Source organism: Pseudophryne corroboree, unplaced genomic scaffold, assembly GCF_028390025.1.
Source record: "Pseudophryne corroboree isolate aPseCor3 unplaced genomic scaffold, aPseCor3.hap2 scaffold_584, whole genome shotgun sequence".
In the NCBI taxonomy this organism is placed as follows: Eukaryota; Metazoa; Chordata; class Amphibia; order Anura; family Myobatrachidae; genus Pseudophryne; species Pseudophryne corroboree.
In genome coordinates, this window is record NW_026970183.1 from 375,952 (window position 1) to 393,153 (window position 17,202).

A 17,202-nucleotide genomic window follows, 5' to 3' on the forward strand; every position below is an offset into this window, starting at 1 on the left:
CCTGACTCTGCCAGCAGGAAACAAACCTCCTGCTTCAACTGTGGAAGGGACGATCACTGGGCAAGGGATTGCCCTTGTCCCCCACAAAACCACCGACAGCCCCAAGCTCCGGCTCCCTCCCGGGATCATCCCCGACAGTCACACAACAACCCCTTTCAGGATCATGTCCGATTCCGAGTTGACTGGCAGGACCCCTCCCACTGACGGGGCCCGGAGGAGGGTATCCCAGCCTTTGCCCAGCTCACCAGACACTGGAAGGACCCACCGCTACTAACCTTGATTATAGGAAAGAGAGCAATCCCTTTCCTGGTAGATAGCGGGGCAACTACTAGTGTTTTGTGTGTCGACCTGTACGACGGTCACTTGGAAAAGACTGCTCCTTCAATGGGAATCAATGGGATACCCACAGATGCTTACCTGACAGATGCCCTTAGTGTCAGAACCACGGGAGGCACATATATGGGTAAACACAATTTCACTGTAATACCTGAATGTCCAATTAATCTTCTGGGAAGGGATCTTCTTAGCAAACTCGAAATCTCCATTCTCCCTTCACCCACTGGCAGTGGCCTGGAGGTTGAGTCCCCACACCTACCGGTGTGGGAAGCAACAGACATTACACCTGATTTTGACAAAGTAAACCCTGCTCTATGGTCGGAGGGTCCCTATGACACTGGCCTCATTCCTTGTACACCATATAGAGCAACCCTGAAACCTGACACACAACCTGTCTATCAAAAACAATACCCCTTGTCACAAGAGAAGGTTGAAGGTCTTAGACCAATGATACAACAGTTTCTCCAACAAGGCATTCTCAGACACGTAATTTCACCTTACTGCACACCAGTCAACCCAGTTGCTAAGTCAGATGGCAGTGTAAGGTTTGTACAAGACCTTAGGGCAATTAACCAACTCATTGTGCCTATAGCACCCATTGTACCTGACATTAACTCACTCATTTCAGCTATCCCTGCAGATGCTGCATTTTTTTCGGTAATTGATTTAAAAAATGCATTTTTTAGCATTCCAGTGGATGCACAGACACAGTTACTTTTTGCATTTTCTTTTGAGGGCAAGCAACTCACCTGGTGTCGTTTACCCCAGGGCTTCATTGACGCACCTGTTGTGTATAGCATTGTACTCCAGGCCACATTGGGGCCCTGGCAACCTCACCATGGTTCAGTCCTGCTACAGTATGCAGATGATCTGCTGCTCTGTAGTCAAACTGAGGAGGCCTGCCGGGAGGATGGTATATCACTGTTAAACTGGCTCTGTGAATGTGGACACAAGGTGTCCAAAACAAAAATGCAATGGTGTAAGAAGCATGTGGATTACTTAGGTTTTGTGCTCACTCAGGGGGAAAGGAAGGTCAGTCCACAGCGCATTCAGTCTGTATTGGGCCTGGTCACCCCAACTACCCAGAAAGAACTGCTGTCTTTTCTGGGTATGGTAAATTACTGCAGACAGTGGATATCTGATTGTTCCTATTATGATAACATTTTGAGACAAGCCACACTGAAAGACAAACCTAATATTGTACAATGGTCACAAGAAATGTTAACTGCATATGAAAGCTTAAAGTGTATGTTAATGAAAAGTCCGGCACTTGGCCTCCCCAACTATGTACTACCTTTTCATTTGTTTGCAAGGGACAACTGTAAAACCATGGCGGGGGTGCTCACACAGTTTCATGGAGGAAAGTTGCGCCCAGTGGCATTTTTTTCCAAAGTAATGCCTGTCACTGTGCAAGGTATGCCTGCTTGCCTCAGGGCACTTGCAGCCTGTGCAATGGTAACTGAAATGGCCACCACACTCACCCTAGGCCACACAACAATACTTCACACCACTCATGATGTTCTAACCATTTTAAAAGGGTTACACACACAACACATGTCAGCTCAGCGCCTCAGTGGATATGAGGTTCTCCTTTTGTACAACCCCTCACTCACCATTAAGTATGCCACCAACTCTTCAGGTCCTGCACCCATTCTCAACGCTCTACTGGGGCTCAAAGGTCCTGAAGACCACCCTCCTGAACCCCATGACTGCTCGGCCTCCATTGAGTCAGAAACATCCCCCAGACTGGACATGTCCCCTGTCCCTGTCCCCGACGCGGATGTCATTTTTGTAGATGGTTCCTGTAGCAGACCCAATGACACCACGTACCAAGCGGGTTATGCTATTGTCACTCTCCCTGACATTATTCTGGAAGCGCAGCCTATTCCTTACCAGTCAGCACAGGCTGCAGAGCTCATTGCTCTCACAAGGGCTTGTCACCTTTACCGGAATAAACCAGTCACCATCTACACTGACTCCAAATACGGGTACGGCGTCGTGCATGACCATGGGGTCATTTGGCGACGCCGTGGTTTCCTTGGAGCTGATGGAAAAGGCATATCACATGCCCAACTCATCTCTGACCTTCTGCATGCCATAACCTTACCCTCTGACATTGCAATCCTCCATTGCAGGGCACACACCGGGGGGAAGGATGCAGTCTCCCTTGGAAATGCCCTTGCTGACTCTGCTGCCAAACATGCAGCCTCACAGCCCATCACTCAGGCCCACATGACCATCATGACCCCCCCAGCTCTCGACAACCACTACCTGATCACCCAGTTGCAGGCCTCAGCCTCCAATGCCGACCTAGCTGACTGGACTTACCCAGTTTTGCAGAAGAATCCTAAAACAGGATTAATCTGCAAAGAGGGGAAACCTTGTATACCCCAGTCCAGTGCACCCTTGTTTATTGCCCACTACCATGGCATAGGACACCACAGTAAGGCAACAACTACCTTACTCTTACGTAATGATTTCTATGTCACGGATGCCAAGTCATTAGTAGATCAGTATGTCAGTAGATGCATCACTTGCCTGCGAAACAACCCCAACAACCCTGACAAGGCAAAACATCAGCATCTTGAATACCCCACCACACCCTTTACACACCTGCAAATTGACTTCACCCATATCCCAGGTACTGGTAAACAGGAGTATGCCCTGGTCATTGTAGACATGTTCTCTCGATGGCCAGAGGTATTCCCCACCAAATCTGAGGATGCAAAGACAGTTGCTAGGATCCTAACTCAGGAAATCATCCCCAGATGGGGGTGCCCATTGCAAATCAATAGTGATAAAGGCTCCGCCTTTACAGCAAAAATTACACAGGCCTTGGTAAAGGCCCTGCAGGTGGAATGGAAGTTCCACATCCCGTATCACCCGCAGAGTTCAGGGGTCGTAGAACGCATGAATAGGACCCTCAAAGACAAGCTTAGGAAGGCCACAGGAGGCACCTTCCACAAATGGAAGCAAGTCCTTCCCATTATCTTGGCAGAAATTAGAATGACACCACAAAAGACTTTGGGTTACTCCCCCTTTGAAATATTAATGGGTAGGCCCTTCCCTACACCTTGGGCTAAGAAACCATTAGTAATACAGGAGGGAGATCTAGAACTCATCAGAGAAGAGTATGTCAGGTCCCTGATAACAAAACTGAATGAAATTGAACATGAGGTTGTTTGTAAAAATCCTTTGAATCCACAGGAACCTACACACCCCTTTAAAGTCGGAGACAGAGTCGTGGTGAAGGTGCTCCCCAGGAACAAGAACCCAGGAGACTTCACCTACGGTCCAGAGACAGAGGTCGTAGCAGTAACCAGAACAGCAGTCCTGACAGAGGAAAGCCCCACCTGGATCCATGCATCCCGAGTGAAAAAGGTTCCTAGACCAGACCTAGAGAGGGAAGCAAGTGATTCCAGCGAGGTACGAACGGGGGCAGACAGCCCTGACCTCCCACCTAGCGAAGACAGAAGAACAGAGGAGGATGAGGAACCTGTCCCCTACCTCTATCCTGGGGACTATGTTGATAATCCTAATGGTCCTCACTTGCCAAGCTACAGCTGAAGTAGACATTACACAAAAATCCGGCACCTACACATTTTGGTATAACTCCTCCAATACTGAGGTTGCCGCCTATAAAATAGATTTCTGTACCATTGCTCCCTGTCTTAACAAACATTATGCCTGGCAGTGTGATCAGTATGGTACACGTAATACCCCCACTGAAGCCTATATTTGTGTTACTAGTAAATATTGGGGAAATAAATGTGCGTATTGGGGATCAGTGGGATGGAATTCTGGCCATAGTTATGGATACCAGCCCAAAGAGGCTCTCTCAAGAAAAGACAAATATGGTGAGTCCCTGCTTACCCGTCTTACCCTTCATAGACAAAACAGATGTGATAGTAAATTCATATTAAGCATAAAACATCCCCAGTCTACTGATGCAGGCACCTATGTCCTAGGTGAATCCTTTTTTTTAAACCCATCCCTTACACCATTCTTGTTACAGGATATGTTTAACAATGAAAAGTATGCCCAGCTCAAGCCCCCTAAACCACGCCCCAACCTCTTGAAACCTCATATAACCACCTTCAAGGATATGATGGCCGTTAACAATCCCACCTTTAAAGACACCCTAGCTATTGAAACTGGTTTCTCTGACATCAATTTCTGGTTAGAATGGATGAAGTATAGTGCTAGCAAACATAATAAAAGTAACTGCTATGTCTGTGGCAAATCTAGGCCCCACCTAGGTACAGTGCCCCTTAATATACCCCTAGAACAGGAACATTGTTTTTTCAGCCTTTTTAATGACACCAAAACAAATGACAGTCAGTGCGAAATGTGGAAAAGGGAATATCCCATATTGTCAAAAAATCCCAACCCAGGAAGCACCATAACCATATATCCTGGAAACTATACCTGTTATACATCTAACACTACCACAGGTAGAAATTTAAAAACCTTCCCACCAGGGTACTGTGCAAATAAAAGAACAACTGTTTTAGTTAACCAAACTAGATCACTAGGTGACATTTATTATATATGTGGGGATATGAAGCTTAGAACTAAATTAGACACACCATGGTATGGTGAGTGTGCCCTAGCCAAAGTCATAATGCCACTCCTAATGATCACCGATGACCCCACTCCTCCCTCTAATACACCTGCTAATCGAAAGAAAAGAGCACTCCCAGGAGGTAGCTTTGACCCACACGTATACATTGATGCTATAGGGGTCCCAAGAGGTGTTCCAAATGAGTTCAAAGCTAGAGATGAGGTGGCTGCGGGTTTTGAGTCATTGTTTCCTATAATAACTATAAATAAAAACGTAGCCTGGATTAATTATATATATTATAACCAACAAAGATTTGTTAATGATACCAAAGATGCTCTTAAAGGTATAGCTGAACAGCTAGAAGCCACTTCCCAAATGACCTTCCAAAATAGAATGGCTCTTGACATGATTCTAGCAGAAAAAGGCGGTACATGTGTTTACATTAGTAAGGTGGAAGGCTGTTGTACATATATTCCTGACAACACTGGTCCTAATGGTAAGGTTACTTTAGCCATAAACAAATTAGAAACCTTATCCATAGAACTTAAGAAAAATTCGGGTGTTGATAACCCATGGAGCCAATATTTTGGGTGGATTGAAAATTGGAAACAGGCTCTTGTGCAAATAAGTATATTCATAATAATAACTTTAATCTTTATAGGTCTCATAGTTTATTGTGTGATTCCCTGTGGAAAGAAACTCACATCTAAAGGTATTGACACAGTCTTGATGTATTATGATGTTACCACTAGCCCCATCACCTCCTCTGATAGCAAAGGCCCCGATGATTATGTTCAATATCTAAAAAATTGGAGAAACAAAAAGGGGGCTCTACAGAAGAATCATGTCGTATAACAATCATGATTCTAAGAGGGGATTGAAGGGTTAAATATACTCTGTCATTGTGCATTGTGTAAATATTGTTTCTTTTTCTTTTGCCTTGGATTTAGCTTGCATTGCATAAAATGAATATAGCTCCACCCATAGTTTGTTGGGAACTGTGTGAAATCACCACCCCTAGATGAAGTACTAGGCTGTATCCTACATCCCCCCATGTAGCCTGTTTTACCCCTCCTATGCAGTAAAGTTAAACCAATAAAGTATTTACTTTTGCCTACCCCTCCCTGGACATTCCAATCCCTCCCTAGACAATGATGCCTTATATACCATTGTTATGAACAATAAACGCAGAGTGATTCTTAACTACATGGTGTCGTGTATTATCTGTAACGTTAAGGATTGCTCTCACTGACGTCAGTGGCCACCAAATCGAGGGGTACAAGAAGAGGCTGATTTTCCTTTCAGTACCCCCCTGTCAAGTGAAGGAGATCAAACTGAGGCAGCACAATGGAACTCTCGAAAGAAGAACAAGGCTAGAGGAAGATCTGAGACAAAGAAATCTGACTTTTACCAGAGCTGACCAGAGGAAAACACAAACACAGTCCCCCACTACCACAAATAATGCAGTTGAGTTTCCCACATTTGGGGAAATCACAGGGGTCAGCATACCCAGAATGCAATGAATGAACCTCACCCTGGGAGAACAATCTTTATGACCATGGTATCTCCTATGCAAAATAAGTATGATTTGGGAAAGGGCTGGGGAGGGCCGCTGCTCAGGCACATCTCTGTCAAGTAAAGGAGATTCAACTGAGGCAGCACAAAGGAACTCTCATCTGGGGACAACAACTGCAGGGAGAACACATATTTTCAGATGAACATGGGAGGGCAGAAGGCTGCCTAATACTGAAGCACCCCCAAACAACAAACCAAATGCAACAACTAGTTCAAGCATTCCTGGGGGAAGGTCTGCAGAAGACGGATTTGCATACAGTGATGTCATCCAAGCAGTGGGCCAAAGTTGGCTGGAACCCTCATCTGCATATGAAAAGAGAAAAGGGGTATGCAGGGCAGGGCGGCCTTTTGCGGCGCTTGGATGACCCTTAGTTCGCATTAAACACCCCCACCCTCCTTCGGTGTGGGGCTCATGTTGGCCATGCCCCAGCCCCTGAAGCATTCAAGCTGATTTCTTTCAGCAGCTTGGCACTGTAACAGCTCCAGAGCTGCTCTGTAAGGCAAGTAAAAGGGTGTGGGCCCTGCAGCACTACCTGTAGTTTGCATTGTGCATCGGAAGGCACAAAGTAAGCAGACAGGAGGAGAAGTCAGGATAGTGCACAAGGGTGTAGAAGGGAGGGGCTCAAGAAAAAAGAAGTGGAAACAGACAGCAAACTAGGCTGGAGAGAGACCTGAGACAAAGAGATCTGAATTATATGAGAGCCGACTAGGGGAAACACAAATTATGCAGTCAAGTTTCCCACATTTGGGGAAATCGCAGGGGCAGCACACCCAGAGTGCAATGGGTGAGCCTTGCCCTGGGAGAAGCAACTTCATGATCATAGTATCTAACCTGGCAGGTAAGTAGGAGTTGGGCTAGAGCTGGGGAGGGTCGCTGCTCGGGCACCCCCCTGTCAAGTGAAGGAGATCCAACTGAGGCAGCACAAGGGAACTCTTGAAAGAAGAACAAGGCTAGAGGAAGATCTGAGACAAAGAAATCTGACTTTTACCAGAGCTGACCAGAGGAAAGCACAAACACAGTCCCCCACTACCACAAATAATGCAGTTGAGTTTCCCACATTTGGGGAAATCACAGAGGTCAGCATACCCAGAATGCAATGAATGAACCTAACCCTGGGAGAACAATCTTCATGACCATGTTATCTCCTATGCAAAATAAGTATGATTTGGGATAGGGCTGGGGAGGGCCGCTGCTCAGGCACATCTCTGTCAAGTAAAGGAGATTCAACTGAGGCAGCACAAGGGAACTCTCATCTGGGGACAACAACTGCAGGGAGAACACATATTTTCAGATGAACATGGGAGGGCAGAAGGCTGCCTAATACTGAAGCACCCCCAAACAACAAACCAAATGCAACAACTAGTGCAAGCATTCCTGGGGGAAGGCCTGCCGCAGATGGATTTGCATATGGTGATGTCATCCAAGCAGTGGGTCAAAGTTGGCTTCAACCCTCGTCTGCATATGAAAAGAGAAAAGGGGCATGCAGGGCATGGCGGCCTTTTGCGGCGCTTGGCTGACCCCTAGTTTGCATTAAACACCTCCACCCTCCGTCGGTGTGGGGCTCTTGTTGGCTATGCCCCAGCACCTGAAGCATTCAAGCTGATTTCTTGCTGCAGCTGGGCACTGTAACAGCTCCAGAGCTGCTCTGTAAGGCAAGGTAAAAGGGTGTGGGCCCTGCAGCACTACCTGTAGTTTGCATTGTGCGTTGGAAGGCACAAAGTAAGCAGACAGGAGAAGTCAGGAGAGTGCACAAGGGCATAGAAGGCAGCGGCTCAAGAAAAGAGAAGTGGAAACAGACAGCAAACTAGGCTGGAGAGAGACCTGAGACAAAGAGATCTGAATTACACCAGGTCCGTCATTATATTATATATACCAACAGTAGTTATATATATTTTTTTTTATATCATTAATTATCATCTCTATACTAGCAGACGCAGTACGGTAGTCCACGGCTGTGGCTATCTCTGTGTCGTCAGTGCTCGTCCATAATTGTATACCTACCTACCTGTGGTGGAAGTTTTTTTCTATCTTCTTCATACTAGTAGTTTAGCAGTCTGCTGACAGTGTCCACCAGGTCCGTCATTATATTATATATACCTACAGTAGTTATATATATTTTTTTTTTATATCATTAATTATCATCTCTATACTAGCAGACGCAGTACGGTAGTCCACGGCTGTAGCTACCTCTGTGTCGTCAGTCACTCGTCATCCATAAGTATACTAGTATCCATCCATCTCCATTGTTTACCTGAGGTGCCTTTTAGTTGTGCCTATTAAAATATGGAGAACAAAAATGTTGAGGTTCCAAAAATAGGGAAAGATCAAGATCCACTTCCACCTCGTGCTGAAGCTGCTGCCACTAGTCATGGCCGAGACGATGAAATTCCATCAACGTCGTCTGCCAAGGCCGATGCCCAATGTCATAGTACAGAGCATGTAAAATCCAAAACACAAAAGATCAGTAAAAAAAGGACTCAAAAATCTAAATAAAAATCGTCAGAGGAGAAGCGTAAACTTGCCAATATGCCATTTACCACACGGAGTGGCAAGGAACGGCTGAGGCCCTGGCCTATGTTCATGGCTAGTGGTTCAGCTTCACATGAGGATGGAAGCACTCAGCCTCTCGCTAGAAAAATGAAAAGACTTAAGCTGGCAAAAGCACAGCAAAGAACTGTGCGTTCTTCAAAATCACAAATCCACAAGGAGAGTCCAATTGTGTCGGTTGCGATGCCTGACCTTCCCAACACTGGACGTGAAGAGCATGCACCTTCCACCATTTGCACGCCCCCTGCAAGTGCTGGAAGGAGCACCCGCAGTCCAGTTCCTGATAGTCAGATTGAAGATGTCAGTGTTGAAGTACACCAGGATGAGGAGGATATGGGTGTTGCTGGCGCTGGGGAGGAAATTGACAAGGAGGATTCTGATGGTGAGGTGGTTTGTTTAAGTCAGGCACCCGGCGAGACACCTGTTGTCCGTGGGAGGAATATGGCCATTGACATGCCTGGTGAAAATACCAAAAAAATCAGCTCTTCGGTGTGGAAGTATTTCAACAGAAATGCGGACAACAGGTGTCAAGCCGTGTGTTGCCTTTGTCAAGCTGTAATAAGTAGGGGTAAGGACGTTAACCACCTCGGAACATCCTCCCTTATACGTCACCTGCAGCGCATTCATCATAAGTCAGTGACAAGTTCAAAAACTTTGGGCGACAGCGGAAGCAGTCCACTGACCAGTAAATCCCTTCCTCTTGTAACCAAGCTCACGCAAACCACCCCACCAACTCCCTCAGTGTCAATTTCCTCCTTCCCCAGGAATGCCAATAGTCCTGCAGGCCATGTCACTGACAATTCTGACGAGTTCTCTCCTGCCTGGGATTCCTCCGATGCATCCTTGAGTGTAACGCCTACTGCTGCTGGCGCTGCTGTTGTTGCTGCTGGGAGTCGATGGTCATCCCAGAGGGGAAGTCGTAAGACCACTTTTACTACTTCCACCAAGCAATTGACTGTCCAACAGTCTTTTGCAAGGAAGATGAAATATCACAGCAGTCATCCTGCTGCAAAGCGGATAACTGAGGCCTTGGCATCCTGGGCAGTGAGAAACGTGGTTCCGGTATCCATCATTACTTCAGAGCCAACTATAGACTTGATTGAGGTACTGTGTCCCCGGTACCAAATACCATCTAGGTTCCATTTCTCTAGGCAGGCGATACCGAAAATGTACACAGACCTCAGAAAAAGACTCACCAGTGTCCTAAAAAATGCAGTTGTACCCAATGTCCACTTAACCACGGACATGTGGACAAGTGGAGCAGGGCAGACTCAGGACTATATGACTGTGACAGCCCACTGGGTAGATGTATTGACTCCCGCCGCAAGAACAGCAGCGGCGGCACCAGTAGCAGCATCTCGCAAACGCCAACTCTTTCCTAGGCAGGCTACGCTTTGTATCACCGCTTTCCAGAATACGCACACAGCTGAAAACCTCTTACGGCAACTAAGGAAGATCATCACAGAATGGCTTACCCCAATTGGACTCTCCTGTGGATTTGTGGCATCGGACAACGCCAGCAATATTGTGCGTGCATTATATCTGGGCAAATTCCAGCACGTCCCATGTTTTGCACATACCTTGAATTTGGTGGTGCAGAATTATTTAAAAAACGACAGGGGCGTGCAAGAGATGCTGTCGGTGGCCACAAGAATTGCGGGACACTTTCGGCGTACAGGCACCACGTACAGAAGACTGGAGCAACACCAAAAACGCCTGAACCTGCCCTGCCATCATCTGAAGCAAGAAGTGGTAACGAGGTGGAATTCAACCCTCTATATGCTTCAGAGGATGGAGGAGCAGCAAAAGGCCATTCAAGCCTATACATCTGACCACGATATAGGAGGTGGAATGCACCTGTCTCAAGCGCAGTGGAGAATGATTTCAACGTTGTGCAAGGTTCTGCAACCTTTTGAACTTGCCACACGTGAAGTCAGTTCAGACACTGCCAGCCTGAGTCAGGTCATTCCCGTCATCAGGCTTTTGCAGAAGAAGCTGGAGACATTGAAGGAGGAGCTAAGACAGAGCGATTCCGCTAGGCATGTGGGACTTGTGGATGGAGCCCTTCATTCGCTTAACCAGGATTCACGGGTGGTCAATCTGTTGAAATCAGAGCACTACATTTTGGCCACCGTGCTCGATCCTAGATTTAAAACCTACGTTGTATCTCTCTTTCCGGCAGACACAAGTCTGCAGGGGTTCAAAGACCTGCTGGTGAGAAAATTATCAAGTCAAGCGGAACTTGATCGGTCAACAGCTCCTCCTTCACATTCTCCCGCAATTGGGGGTGCGAGGAAAAGGCTCAGAATTCCGAGCCCACCCGCTGGCGGTGATGCAGGGCAGTCTGGAGCGACTGCTGATGCTGACATCTGGTCCGGACTGAAGGACCTGCCAACGATTACGGACATGTCGTCTACTGTCACTGCATATGATTCTCTCACCATTGAAAGAATGGTGGAGGATTATATGAGTGACCGCATCCAAGTAGGCACGTCAGACAGTCCGTACGTATACTGGCAGGAAAAAGAGGCAATTTGGAGGCCCTTGCACAAACTGGCTTTATTCTACCTAAGTTGCCCTCCCACAAGTGTGTACTCCGAAAGAGTGTTTAGTGCCGCCGCTCACCTTGTCAGCAATCGGCGTACGAGGTTACTTCCAGAAAATGTGGAGAAGATGATGTTCATTAAAATGAATTATAATCAATTTCTCCGTGGAGACATTGACCAGCAGCAATTGCCTCCACAAAGTATACAGGGAGCTGAGATGGTGGATTCCAGTGGGGACGAATTGATAATCTGTAAGGAGGGGGATGTACACGGTGATGAATCGGAGGATGATGAGGTGGACATCTTGCCTCTATAGAGCCAGTTTGTGCAAGGAGAGATTAATTGCTTCTTTTTTGGTGGGGGTCCAAACCAACCCGTCATTTCAGTCACAGTCGTGTGGCAGACCCTGTCACTGAAATGATGGGTTGGTTAAAGTGTGCATGTCCTGTTTATACAACATAAGGGTGGGTGGGAGGGCCCAAGGCAATTCCACCTTGCACCTCTTTTTTCTTTTATTTTTCTTTGCGTCATGTGCTGTTTGGGGAGTGTTTTTTGGAAGGGCCATCCTGCGTGACACTGCAGTGCCACTCCTAGATGGGCCAGGTGTTTGTGTCGGCCACTTGGGTCGCTGAGCTTAGTCACACAGCTACCTCATTGCGCCTCTTTTTTTCTTTGCGTCATGTGCTGTTTGGGGAGTGTTTTTTGGAAGGGCCATCCTGTGTGACACTGCAGTGACACTCCTAGATGGGCCAGGTGTTTGTGTCGTCCACTTGGGTCGCTGAGCTTAGTCACACAGCTACCTCATTGCGCCTCTTTTTTTCTTTGCGTCATGTGCTGTTTGGGGAGTGTTTTTTGGAAGGGCCATCCTGCGTGACACTGCAGTGCCACTCCTAGATGGGCCAGGTGTTTGTGTCGGCCACTTGGGTCGCTGAGCTTAGTCACACAGCTACCTCATTGCGCCTCTTTTTTTCTTTGCGTCATGTGCTGTTTGGGGAGTGTTTTTTGGAAGGGCCATCATGCGTGACACTGCAGTGCCACTCCTAGATGGGCCAGGTGTTTGTGTCGGCCACTTGGGTCACTGAGCTTAGTCATCCAGCGACCTCGGTGCAAATTTTAGGACTAAAAATAATATTGTGAGGTGTGAGGTGTTAAGAATAGACTGAAAATGAGTGGAAATTATGGTTATTGAGGTTAATAATACTTTGGGATCAAAATGACTCCCAAATTCTATGATTTAAGCTGTTTTTTAGGGTTTTTTGAAAAAAACACCCGAATCCAAAACACACCCGAATCCGACAAAAAAAATTCGGTGAGGTTTAGCCAAAACGCGTTCGAACCCAAAACACGGCCGCGGAACCGAACCCAAAACCAAAACACAAAACCCGAAAAATTTCCGGTGCACATCTCTAGTGGCCATGCCATGTCACTGTGCAGGAGCCAGCACCGCTCACACACTAGTCCCCGGTGCAGCCCCCAACCCCCGGGACACCCGGAGCAACAAAATGTAGATTCAGGCCACCAGGCCACGCCCCTACCTATGAAACCATGCCTCCTTTTTACCATTGCGCTGCTTATCTGCGCGCACTGCATTACAATCTCCCTCGCCACCTCTCTGGGTGTCACCAGTGATAGTGACACCTCTGCCATGCTTGTAGCAGCTGGTCCTAAGATCTACGCCTCAAGCCCTGAGTGTTTGCCCTTGTGACTTGTTGATCATCATAGCAAAGCAGATGCTTACAGAAAACTGCAGGGGCTTAGATTGAAAATAAAAAAAATTGATGGGTATAAGGTAGAGAGGAGCGGGTTCGGTTCTCCGAGAACCGAATTCCCCACGAACTCCACGTGGTTTACACTGGTACGAGGCAGGCTCGGTTGTTCCCGCCTGACTCGGAAAACCTGAACAAGGGAAAATGTCATCATCCCGCTGTCGGATTCTCGCGAGATTCGGATTCCATATAAAGAGCTGCGCGTTGCCGCCATTTTTACTCGTGCATTGAAGAGAGAGCGGAGAGGACGTGGCTATGTTCTCTCAGTGGAAATCTCAATATCAGTGCTCAGTATCAGTGGATACTTATTGCTGCTCAGTAATACTAGTAGTGTGTCTCTCCTGCTCAGTGTCAGTTCTCAGTAGTATCCTCATCAGTGCTCAGTATCACTGCTCATTGTCTTGTGCTGCATTGTTGTGCTCAGCATACTACAGTACATTACTAATAGTCCAGTGCTGCATCTTGCTGCTCAGTGTCAGTTCTAGTATCCTCATCAGTGCTCACTATCACTGCTCATTGCATTGTGGTGTTCTGTATACTACAGTAACATAGTAATATAGTAACATATAGTAACATAGTTTTTGAGGTTGAATAGAGGCAAATTGCCCATCGTGTTCAACCTGTTTTAAGTTGTGATGATTCTACATACTTGCTGAATAATGTTTTATGACTAGTTAGCTACTACAACTCATGTTACCCCCGGATTAACCATGTTGATATTTTAAGTATTATAACCTTGGATAGCTTTTTCATTCAGAAATGTATCCATTCCTTTTTTAAATCCAATTACAGAGTCCGCCATTACCACCTTCCCTGGCAGGGAATTCCACATCCTGATTGCCCTAACAGTGAAGATCATAGTATCTCTCCTGGCAGGTAAGTAGGAGTTGGGCCAGAGCTGTGGAGGATTGCTGCTCGGGCACCCCCTGTCAAGTGAAGGAGATCCAACTGAGGCAGCACAAGGGAACTCTCGAAAGAAGAACAAGGCTAGAGGAAGATCTGAGACAAAGAAATCTGACTTTTACCAGAGCTGACCAGAGGAAAGCACAAACACAGTCCCCCACTACCACAAATAATGCAGTCGAGTTTCCCACATTTGGGGAAATCACAGGGGTCAGCATACCCAGAATGCAATGAATGAACCTCACCCTGGGAGAACAATCTTCATGACCATGGTATCGCCTATGCAAAATAAGTATGATTTGGGATAGGGCTGGGGAGGGCCGCTGCTCAGGCACATCTCTGTCAAGTAAAGGAGATTCAACTGAGGCAGCACAAGGGAACTCTCATCTGGAGACAACAACTGCAGGGAGAACACATATTTTCAGATGAACATGGGAGGGCAGAAGGCTGCCTAATACTGAAGCACCCCCAAACAACAAACCAAATGCAACAACTAGTACAAGCATTCCTGGGGGAAGTTCTGCAGAAGATGGATTTGCATACGGTGATGTCATCCAAGCAGTGGGCCAAAGTTGGCTGGAACCCTCATCTGCATATGAAAAGAGAAAAGGGGTATGCAGGGCATGGCGGCCTTTTGCGGCGCTTGGATGACCCTTAGTTCGCATTAAACACCCCCACCCTCCTTCGGTGTGGGGCTCATGTTGACAATGCCCCAGCCCCTGAAGCATTCAAGCTGATTTCTTACAGCAGCTTGGCACTGTAACAGCTCCAGAGCTGCTCTGTAAGGCAAGTAAAAGGGTGTGTAGTTTGCATTGTGCATTGGAAGGCACAAAGTAAGCAGACAGGAGGAGAAGTCAGGATAGTGCACAAGGGTATAAAAGGGAGGGGCTCAAGAAAAAAGAAGTGGAAACAGACAGCAAACTAGGCTGGAGAGAGACCTGAGACAAAGAGATCTGAATTATACGAGAGCCGACCAGGGGAAACACAAATTATGCAGTCAAGTTTCCCACATTTGGGGAAATCGCAGGGGCAGCACACCCAGAGTGCAATGGGTGAGCCTTGCCCTGGGAGAAGCACCTTCATGATCATAGTATCTCACCTGGCAGGTAAGTAGGAGTTGGGCTTGAGCTGGGGAGGGTCGCTGCTCGGGCACCCCCCTGTCAAGTGAAGGAGATCCAACTGAGGCAGCACAAGGGAACTCTCGAAAGAAGAACAAGGCTAGAGGAAGATCTGAAACAAAGAAATCTGACTTTTACCAGAGCTGACCAGAGGAAAACACAAACACAGTCCCCCACTACCACAAATAATGCAGTCGAGTTACCCACATTTGGGGAAATCACAGGGGTCAGCATACCCAGAATGCAATGAATGAACCTCACCCTGGGAGAATAATCTTCATGACCATGGTATCTCCTATGCAAAATAAGTATGATTTGGGATAGGGCTGGGGAGGGCCGCTGCTCAGGCACATCTCTGTCAAGTAAAGGAGATTCAACTGAGGCAGCACAAGGGAACTCCAGCATCCTCTACAGACTAAGAGAAAAGGATTTACCGGTAGGTATTAAAATCCTATTTTCTCATACGACCTAGAGGATGCTGGGGTCACATTAAGAACCATGGGGTTATACCAAAGCTCTTGAACGGGTGGAAGAGTGCGTACGACTCTGCAGCACCGAATGACCCAACTTGAGGTTATCATCGGCAAGGATGCAGTGGCGTTAATGTTTCCTGGTGTCAACCTGTATTATTTCAGTAGATATTGAAATGAGGATGCATCTTGCTGCCTTTCCAATGAAGCAAGTTTAATTTAGTAATAGGTGAAAAACCATCCCTACAAAGATGTTAATCAGATACTTGGCTTTGTGGACACTTTTCAGAGAACAAATTTGTTAGCATAAAAATAAAGCCAGAAAATGAAGAGCTGTTTAATCACTCAATTGGATTTTTTTGCCAGCATATTTCTTTTTCTCTGCAAACCACTGCTAAATTGTGCTTCCTAGCTGTTTTTATAAAATCACTGAATCAAATCTAACTCTGATTACATCAGAGAAGGCCAGGTACCCTACACCATAACAGGGGTTTTTGAAATTTTGACTTGTCTACTTAAAGATCACCAAAATCTGATAACAAGGTCAATTACATCCCTGGGTGGGATTAAACCACCAACCCTTTGGTTAATAACCAATCACACTAACCAATTGCGCCACAGAGACACTTTGCAAAAGTCCATACTGACAAAGGCTAATAAGCATTCATCTAGAACGTTTCCTAGAAAAACTTTAAAAAGTCAATAATCTGGAGAGTTTTTGTAAGATGTTTCTTCCATCAACCAACGAAGAAACACATTGTTACTTTCCCATGATGAGTGAGTGCTTCAAGATCTCTTGCACTTACATGTGCAGCAGAGTACTGTAATGAAAGCATGCTGGGTTCATAACCCAGAGGTAGGCAGATTGAAACTATCCTCTGCTATATGCATTTTTTTTTTGTTAATTAAAGTAATCCAAAACTGGGATTGATATTTTTTCTCTTTTATTTTTACTTAAAGTACAATAACTTTTACCATTTTAATATGTTTTAATAGTATATTGACAGTATTGTTTTCTTTCAAAAATCCACTTAATTTTCTTTACCCGATTATTAAAATGGTAATTGACAAAAACAAACTACATTGTCACCAGAAGAGCAATACAAAATGTACAAGTGATATATTAAAATCATCTTTCCAGCTTGAATTTCAATGATGCATTGGGGCAACGATTTTGTGAGAAACATCTTCACCCTTAAATAAAGATTTTCTTAATTCCTTACCTGTGTGCTAATTAGATATCACCTTGTTTTCACATTAAACAGACTTCCACATGAGAAAGCAGCAAGGATGCAGTGGCGTTAATGTTTCCTGGTGTCAACCTGTATTATTTCAGTAGATATTGAAATGAGGATGCATCTTGCTGCCTTTCCAAT

General features: G+C 46.1%; 5 non-coding genes and 1 pseudogene across 5 annotated transcripts; all 6 read right to left on the reverse strand.

Annotated features, from left to right (window-relative positions):
- Positions 1 to 6,321: 6,321 nt before the first annotated feature.
- Positions 6,322 to 6,485, reverse strand: LOC135034600 (U1 spliceosomal RNA). Its single transcript, XR_010229761.1, has one exon. It is a non-coding gene; the product is annotated as a U1 spliceosomal RNA (small nuclear RNA).
- A 702-nt stretch (positions 6,486 to 7,187) lies between these two features.
- On the reverse strand, positions 7,188 to 7,322 carry LOC135034549 (U1 spliceosomal RNA; annotated as a pseudogene).
- A 152-nt stretch (positions 7,323 to 7,474) lies between these two features.
- LOC135034614 (U1 spliceosomal RNA) lies at positions 7,475 to 7,638 on the reverse strand. Its single transcript, XR_010229775.1, has one exon. It is a non-coding gene; the product is annotated as a U1 spliceosomal RNA (small nuclear RNA).
- Positions 7,639 to 14,370: 6,732 nt separating this feature from the next.
- LOC135034607 (U1 spliceosomal RNA) lies at positions 14,371 to 14,534 on the reverse strand. The gene has a single exon (XR_010229768.1). It is a non-coding gene; the product is annotated as a U1 spliceosomal RNA (small nuclear RNA).
- Positions 14,535 to 15,189: 655 nt separating this feature from the next.
- LOC135034511 (U1 spliceosomal RNA) lies at positions 15,190 to 15,352 on the reverse strand. Its single transcript, XR_010229690.1, has one exon. It is a non-coding gene; the product is annotated as a U1 spliceosomal RNA (small nuclear RNA).
- A 152-nt stretch (positions 15,353 to 15,504) lies between these two features.
- LOC135034621 (U1 spliceosomal RNA) lies at positions 15,505 to 15,668 on the reverse strand. The gene has a single exon (XR_010229782.1). It is a non-coding gene; the product is annotated as a U1 spliceosomal RNA (small nuclear RNA).
- Between the last annotated feature and the right edge of the window lie 1,534 nt (positions 15,669 to 17,202).